Source organism: Triticum aestivum, chromosome 3B, assembly GCF_018294505.1.
Source record: "Triticum aestivum cultivar Chinese Spring chromosome 3B, IWGSC CS RefSeq v2.1, whole genome shotgun sequence".
In the NCBI taxonomy this organism is placed as follows: domain Eukaryota; kingdom Viridiplantae; phylum Streptophyta; class Magnoliopsida; order Poales; family Poaceae; genus Triticum; species Triticum aestivum.
The window spans coordinates 340,819,514-340,828,534 of record NC_057801.1 but is presented as its reverse complement, the minus strand read 5'-3'; positions in this window follow the sequence as shown (position 1 = coordinate 340,828,534).

Below are 9,021 nucleotides of genomic sequence, written 5' to 3'. Positions count from 1 at the left end.
CCCCATGCTCCAACTTGGGCAAGGCACATTGTCTGCTTCCTCCAGACTGAAGAGCTTCCCGGCGACCAAGACGAAGCTGAAAAAGTAGCCTGGAGGGAAAATATGTATCAGTTTGTCGATGACACTCTGTACAGAAGGAGGCGCAACGGTGTGAAAATTGAAGTGCGTCTATAGGGAAGAAGGAAAGGAACTGCTAGTTGAAATAGATAAAGGAATGTGCGGCTCCCACATTGGATCAAGGGCATTAGTTGGGAAAGCATTCCGGCAAGGATTCTATTGGCCCATAGCCCTCGAAGATGTGGTCAAGCTAGTCACTAAGTGTGAAGCCTGCCAGTTCCATTACAAGAAAACCCAGCTGCCTACCCAAGACAATCCCTTTATCATGGTCATTTTTGGTCTGGGGGATCGAAATCCTCGGCCCCTTCCCCCGAACAAAGTGGTCGGAAGTGACTGCCTTGACAAAGCTGACTGCTCAGTCACCTATCAAGTTCTTGAAAGATCTGGTGTCTTGTTTTGGAGTTCCAGCAAGGATCATCACCGATAATAGCACCCAGTTCACGAGCCGTGCCTGCATGCAATATGTTCATTCCCTTAGATGCAAGATCTCATTCGCCTATGTGGCACACCCCCGGAGCAATGGACAAGCTGAGAGGGTCAGCCCTGAAGTGCTGCATGGACTCAAGACAAGAACCTTTGATACACTGCAGAAGCACGGCAGGTGGTGGGTCGAGGAGCTGCCAGTAGTTCTCTGGTCCCTCAGAACGACACCAAACTGAGCTATCGGGCAGACTCCCTTCTCCCTAGTCTACGAGGCGGAAGCAGTTATCCCCATGGAACTCATGTACGAGTCGCCTTGAGAGCTTGCCTACGATGAAGTAGTTTAAGATCAGCATCGGCGTGACGGTGATGTGCTACTCGAGGAGAACTGTCTCCGGGCTGCTAAGCGTGTTGCACACTATTAGCAAGCCCTGTGTCGCTATCATAGCCGCAGGGTTCATGCCCGGTGTTTTGAAGAAGGTGACCTTGTCCTTAGGCGCGTTCAGTCCTCCAAGGATACAAACAAGTTGTCACCAAAGTGGGAAGGCCCTTACCAGGTAGTACGAGTCACCAGACCTAGTGCAATCCGTCTGGAGATCAGAGATGGCACTAATTGCAAAACTCATGGAATATTGAGCATCTCCGCAAGTTCTACTCGTAAGGTGTGAGGCTGTCAGGCCCTGCCAGGCAGCCACCCATTTGTACAAGCCTTGCCTCAGTTGCATGTAACCCCTTGTACAAAGTTGGGGCGATGACCCCATGCAAGAGAAAATAAAGAACCGTTGTAGCGGTTCCCCCAACCTAGACTTCACACATGCATGAGTATTCCAAGATCACTGCATAAGCATTTCATGAGCATATGCATATGCATATAAATAGGATCGCATCGTGCATTCATTCTCATCCGCATGAAGTTGCAGGTTCTTTTTGTGAACTTGGCTTCGAGAATGAGCTGAGAAGATTGCCCGATGTTGCGATCCCCGGCAAGCCAAACAGATAAGTTCTACCTCTTGTCCATTCGTGTTCTATAAGCTATGACTTATGCATTACAAACCTCGCCATTATTTTTAAACATAGGTGCTCCCATCCCTGACTCGAGCGTTGCTTCGGTAAGAATGGTCACAGTGGCCTTTGGTAAAAGGAAGTTCGCGGGGGGCTGGTCCTTTTGTCTTTAACCTGGTAGATGTCGCTCTCTCACAGACAAAAAGGGCACCGATAAGATAGACTATCGGGGAAAACTCGTTTACTTACATTAAAGAGGCATCTCACCTCTGAATGGACATATACATGCACGGGTTCCCAGCAAGGTTTACCTTTTTCACAAACTTGCTGATACAAGTACTAGCATTACAGAACACAAGCATGGACTCGAGAGATTACATTATTTGAATTAAAAAATTTCAAGTGCCTAAAGATTTAAGATTAAATATAAGTGCCCCATGATCTCCTCTTTTCGTTTTCCCTCCCCCAGGAACTGCGGTGGAAGGAGGAAAAGACGAGAAAAGCGCCTGGGTGAGAACTCACCCCGGTCCCGTCGCGGCTCGCTCGGAGGTGGCCGATCGAGACCAGGGGTAGCGAAGGTGTGGAGGAGAAGCGTAGCAGGGCAATGCACCCCCGGTCGCCATCACCAGCGAGAAGACCCGACCCAAGCCCTAACAAGGTCATCTGCAGAGGCTCAGTCGGGAGATCACTGGAGGAAGGACGAGGGCGCCAAGAAGACATACCTCCCCGGCTATATCCCAAAGAGGCCAGCCTCTTCAACAACTCTGCCTCCGAACTTATTAGGCCCTACCCCCATGGCGCTCGGCAGCATGCTGTGACGCCCCGACACCGATGCTCCAATTGCCTCCCATTTATTTTAGTTGTTGTTGTGTGTTTATTGCGTGTGGCACTGTCATAATTGTTTTGCATATTTCTTTTCCCTATGATTGTTGCCATGATCATGTTGAGTGCCTTGCCATTTTTGCTTCTTGCATCATGTTCATCTTATATTATATTGCATTGCACCATCCTTGCTTTGTTCTATGCTTCATGATGTGATTTTTCCTATGTCATTGTTGTTGCATTTGCATCATGAGCATCATGCTTTGGTTTGCATCTTGAAGTCTTGTTGTGTGATCTCGTGTGAAACCCCCTCTTCTTCTTATCTCCACCTCATTCATGCAACATACACATACCAGCAACCATTCATCAACTTCACCCAAGTTTCTATTCCATCCAAACTTCTCCTTTCTTCTTTATCACATTTATTTTCATGTGACATTTCCCCTGTCCAGAAAATGTTCATTCTTTTCCTGATGCTAGCTCACCGTGACTACACCCTCTCTGCCAATTATCAGCTCATTTGAAGATGTTTTGGTTGGGTTCAAAAATGGCTCAAGTTTGAATTTAATTCAAACTTGGATTATTTTCCTGCCTCTAAAAATGTCCAACTCAATTTTATCAAATACTACATAATTCCTGGACTCCAGGGGTATATTCATTTCTTCCTCATACCTCTCCTTTTCCTCTGTGCTTTTGCTCTTTTATTCTATTTGAAGAAATAAAAGAAGGCAGAAGCAGTAGGAGCAGCAGCAACCCAGCAGCCGCAGCCCAGCTCAGCGCTCCCACGCAGCCCACCCTGGCCCAACTCTGTTCACGGCCACCTGCCTCGTTGCGTTGCAGTCTCTGTTCCATACACAGAGCGCTCGCGCTCGCGCCGTGACCTTCACGGACGCCGAGGCCGCGCCGTCTTCGCCCCTCCTTTTAAGCCAGCAGCCACGCCCTAGGGTTTCCCCTTCTCCCTCTCGATTTCCTTCACCGCCGCCACCCAGGAGGGTAGCTCCTCCCCGCTCCATATCCTCCCTGCAGCCATCATGGCCGGCCCAAGCAAGAGCTCAAACCGGAGTAGGAGCATCGCCGGCCTCCCCTCCGTCGACCCCGAGCACCGCGGCGCCTCCCCGACTCCGTTCTGACACCGATCCGAGCCCGAGGACGCCTTCCCCGACGTCCTCTTCGTCCTCTGCATCATCTTCTTCAGGGACAGCAAGCCCATATGAGTTCCTCGCCTCCTCTCCGTCGATATTTTGAATCCCCGACCACATCTTCATGTCAAAGGTTACTAGGTATACCCAACTCCATCTCTGATCTTGTTGATCGCGATTTGATCACCAGAGTCGTTGCTAGGTCCTTGCCATCTTCGTGTTCTCAGTGCTCCGACGAGTTCTGAATTTTGTTGTGTAGTTGTAGTAGTCGCCGTGGTTCCTCGCGCTTCGCCCTGCTCTGGATCCTCTCTCGCTCACGCCGCCTCGTCGTGCCACTCCCTGCTCCACCCTCTTTGTTCACGCTCGCACACGCAAGACCGAAGCGTTGCACACACAGCAGCCGCAGAACACCACCCGTGTGGCTTTGGTCATCATCTTCTCCATGTCCGAGACGGTCTCCTGCTCGTTCCCGGACACCCGCACGCATGGCTGCACCCTCACAGGGCACACACCCACACACGCGCCTCCCACCACCGCTTCCCTCGCCAGTTTCCACACCCCCGCCGGTGATCCGCTGCACCTGCAGCCGCTGGTTGCTCCCGTCGCCGGCAAGCATCACCGGGCATCCATGGCCGTAGCCGTGGCCATGCCTCGCCACTGCTCCTACCCTCACCCAACTGAGCCAACACCTGCACGTGCGCATCCATGCCCCATTCCCGCAGGCCCGCCGTTCCTCTCCATCGCGAGCCGTCGCCTCCTAGCTTGTCAACACCAGCTCCGTTGATCTCTGTGCAGCCATGGCCAAGGTTCAGCCTTCTGTTAGTCGCTCAAGACAAGCCAGGCGCACTCCTTGTCACAAGCACACGTTCAGTGTAGTGGTCAGTGATTCCTCTGCATACCAGTTGTTCCTGGGTTCGAGTCCCAGGCACCCCGTTTTTCTATTCTTTTGCACACACGCACACTTGGGCCCAATTCCACTTCGGGCCCATGCATGTTTTTTTCCTGCCTGTGGATTTAGTTATTTTCCAGTGCATGCATATTTCAGGAAATGCCATCATTTTGAATTGTGCATAGCTAAATACCCATGCATCCAAATAGATCATGTCATATATGTAAAATGCTCAGATTTTCCTCTACTTTCATAATATGCAACTTTTATCCATGTTAAAAATGTTTAACTTGCTGTTTGTTTAAATTTGCTAATATGCCATGTTAAAATGATTTATTTCATAACTAAATAACCGTACTCCAAATTAATTAAACTTTATATGTAAATGGGGTGGAAAAATGCCTAGTTTAACATGGTCCACTTTATTTTCCTGTTTAACAACCTTAAAATGTGGTTTAGGGCAGAACAGTACCAAATTGGAATATTGCATATGGAGATTTTTCAGAATTGTTGTTTGATAGTTCCGGCGTCATTTAAACTTTCCTAGATAGGTAGTTTTCTTGTGCTTCACCCCTTGCCATGTTTAATAACATTTAATATTGTTGGGTAGCATAAACGAGATAAAACTAAATATGTCCATGTGGTGTTTCGTCAATATGCAACTCGTTGCATATTGAGCTCCACTTAACTTGTAGTATTGTTTGTTGCATTTTGCCATGCCATGCCTCTTTAAACCGGACATGCATCATACTTGGTTGCGCATCATGCCATGTCTATGCTTGTGCATTTACCATGTTGTTTGTTTCTTTCTGGTGTTGCTTCTTAGTTCCAGTAATGTTGCGATTGTGAGGATTCGTTCGACCACTCCCGTTCGTCTTCTTCATGGACTCGTTCTTCTTCCTTGCGGGATTTTAGCCAAGATGACCGTGACCTTGGATCTCATTACTATGATTGCTATGCTAGTTGCTTCGTTCTATCACTATGCTGCGTTACCTATCTTTTGCTCCTCAAGCCTCCCAAATTGCCATGAACCTCTAACCTTTGACACCCTTCCTAGCAAACCATTGCTTGGCTATGTTACCGCTTTGCTCAGCCCCTCTTATAGCGTTGTTAGTTGCAGGTAAAGTTGAAGATTGCTCCATGGTGAACAGGATTATGTTGGGATATCACAATATCTCTTATTTAATTAATGCATCTATATACTTGGTAAAGGGTGGAAGACTCGGCCTTATGCCTGGTGTTTTGTTCCACTCTTGCCGCCCTAGTTTCTGTCATACCGGTGTTATGTTCCCGAATTTGCGTTCCTTACGTGGTTGGGTGATTTATGGGACCCCCTTGACAGTTCGCTTTGAATAAAACTCCTCCATCAAGGCCCAACCTTGATTTTACCATTTGCCTCACCTAGCCCTTTTTCCCTTGGGTTTCCGGAGCCCGAGGGTCATCTTTATTTACCCCCCCAGGCCAGTGCTCCTCCGAGTGTTGGTCCAAACTACAGCACTGTGCGGGACCATTCCTTGGAAACTTGGATTACGTTGGTTCCTGTATGCTTCGCTTATCTGGTGTGCCCTGAGAACGAGATATGTGCAGCTCCTATCGGGATTTGTCGGCACATCCGGGCAGCTTTGCTGGTCTTGTTTTACCATTGTCGAAATGTCTTGTAAACCAGGATTCCGAGTCTGATCGGGTCTTCCTGGGAGACAGTATATCCTTCGTTGATCACGAGAGCTTATCATGGGCTAAGTTGGGACACCCCTGCAGGGTATAAACTTTCGAAAGCTATGCCCGCGGTTATGGGAAGATGGGAATTTGTTAATGTCCGGTTGTAGATAACTTGACACCAGATCCGAATTAAAACGCATCAACCGTGTGTGTAGCAGTGATGGTCTCTTTTCGGCGGAGTCCGGGAAGTGAACACGGTTTTGGGTTATGTTTGACGTAAGTAGGAGTTCAGGATCACCTCTTGATCATTGCTAGCTTCACGACCGTTCCATTTGTTCTTTTCTCGCCCTTATTTGCGTATGTTAGCCACCATATATGCTTAGTCGCTGCTGCAACCTCACCACTTTACCCCTTCCTTTCCCATTAAGCTTTGCTAGTCTTGATTCCCATGGTAATGGGATTGCTGAGTCCTCATGGCTCACAGATTACTACAACAACAGTTGCAGGTACAGGTTATGCGATGATCTTGACGCGAGTGCGATGTTGACTTGTTTTGGAGTTCTGCTTCTGCTTCTTCTTCAATCAGGGGATAGGTTCTTGGTCGGCAGCCTAGCCTAGCAGGGTGGATGTCGTCTGAGTTTCTGTTTGTGTTTCATCCGTAGTCGGATGATGCTATTATGTATTGTGATGTTGTATTCGTGTGGTATTCTATGCCTCTTGTATGTATCCCCATTAATTATGTAATGTTGATGTAATGATATCCACCTTGCAAAAGCGTTTCAATATGCGGTTCTATCCTTGGTGGGACCTTCGAGTCTGTTTAGGATAGTATCGCATATTGGGCGTGACAAGTTGGTATCAGAGCCTCGACCGACCATAGGAGCCCCCTTGATTGTTGGACGTTGTTGAGTCTAGAAGAAAACTATTTTTGAGTCTTAGGATTATATATATCGGAGAGTAGGATTCTTTTTTCTCCTCAGCCCCCTTCGTCGCTCTGGTGAGGTCTCCTGACGTAGATGTTTTGACTTTCCTCTCCTCAAATTTCACTAAAAAAAAATTTAAGATCACGCGGGTATCTTGGAATCGTTCCGATGGTTTTGTGACGAGAACATTGTTCTTGGTGCCTCCTGTCTTTTATGTGGCAGTGACCCGGGGAGTTGAGCTCCGAGGTGTTGTCGTCACAATTTTATCGTTGCAGTTTTGGAATACCTGAGTTTTGCCGACATCGAAAATCTCTTTTATGCAGTTGTTGGTGAGATAACCTCAACGCCACCCAGTACTGGGGCGGGAGTTTGGGAGTATTGCCATAACTCGTATAACAGATGCTTTTTGAAGGTTGAGGTACACAATTTCCGAAGGTTTCTTGGTTATGTGTTGACGGATGGATAAATCTTGGATGTAGGTATTGTTAGTTTGGGTGAGATATATTGCTTCCCCTGTATCCCCAACACCAGATTGCATAACCAGAAAGTTTCGGGAGTTTATAGGTGGGAATTCAAGTAGCTCCTAGAATATCTTTCCGACAGGTACATGATATGGGATTTGGTAAATCTCTATCATATGTATTTGTTCCGGCTTATTTTGCAAGCCAAATCCTTTGTTTTGTTTTATTTGTGGTATTCGAGTTGCTTCAAGGTCAAATGTTGAATCCATACCTTTCCTAAACGGTGTTCTCATATTGCTATGTGAATACTAATCCTTCTTGATCATCGAGGTCATCTTGTTAATTCTTTTCCAACGGCGTGCTTCTCTTCAAGTGGATCCTATCATCTCAACATTTGCAAGTTTAATTCTAAGTTTTCTCATCGGTGTTTGTTTCATCCGTCCCCAAGTTGCCTTTGTTTTCCCGCCCTCCCACCCCTTTTCTTCAAGGACTCAGATTTCTTAATCAAGTATCCATCTTATGGATGTGAAGTTTCTCCATTCTTTTCCCGCCAATGTTCTTATCCGGTGATTCTCAGGAAGATACTAACGGAGCTTTGAGTTCATCATTCTTTGTTATTTTTCTTCTCCGGTGGATTTAATTCAAGCTTTTAGTGTGGATCATATCCTTTCCTCGTTTCAAATGTTTTTCCATGTTGGTGCACCTCTTAATTGCTCACCTCTTGCTATTCATTTGTTCCGAAGTGCCGAGGATATCTCAGAAGATTTGTGTCTCCATTATCAATCCGTTCAAGCTATTTCGAGATTATTATCTCATTCAAGTCATTTTATTCAACTGGTGCAATCTCTCTGTTAAATCATTCAAACGATGTTTCTCTTGAGTGGGCCCTAACCCACAGGTCTTATCACAGGATCTTACCTGACTCTTCTAATTATTCCGGAGCCATTCCTAATTCTTTTCGAGTATGACGTAACAATGGATTCTATCAGTCACATGCCTTTTCCAAGATCGCTTTCAAATTCTTTTCATTGTTGGCTCAACCTCTTCTCTTTTCATTCTCCCGGAGTTCCTCAACAGTTTTGGTGGTTCTTGTCATCATTCTCAACATGTGAAGACCGAAGAAGAGATTTCTCTTAAATCTTGCCCCATTCTCTTCAAAGATTCATGGCTCTAGCTTTATGCCATCCTCTCATAATTGTTTTCGATTGTGAGAATTCTTTTCAACCATCCCACGCATTTCAGGAGTTGCTTCCTTTCTTGATAATCCAAATGCCATCATTTCTGAATATTACTCATTCTCAACCTTCAACTCTTGTTCTCCAAATCTAACCGGTGCATCATTCAAGTATTCTCTAATCAGCTCGTGATCTATTCGTTCACTTGTATCTAAATCCTCTCAAGTATCTTCAATCTTTCCGGTGAATTGTGCCTTTGCTACTTTCATTTTCAATTCTTACGATGGTTTGTTCAAGATTTCACTTCCTTCGTTATCATATCAATTCATTCATTGTTTCCAAATCCCACCGGTGGTTCCATCAATACCTTCTCAAGTTTGCGCTATATCTCTCTTAATCCATCCTTTCTATGGG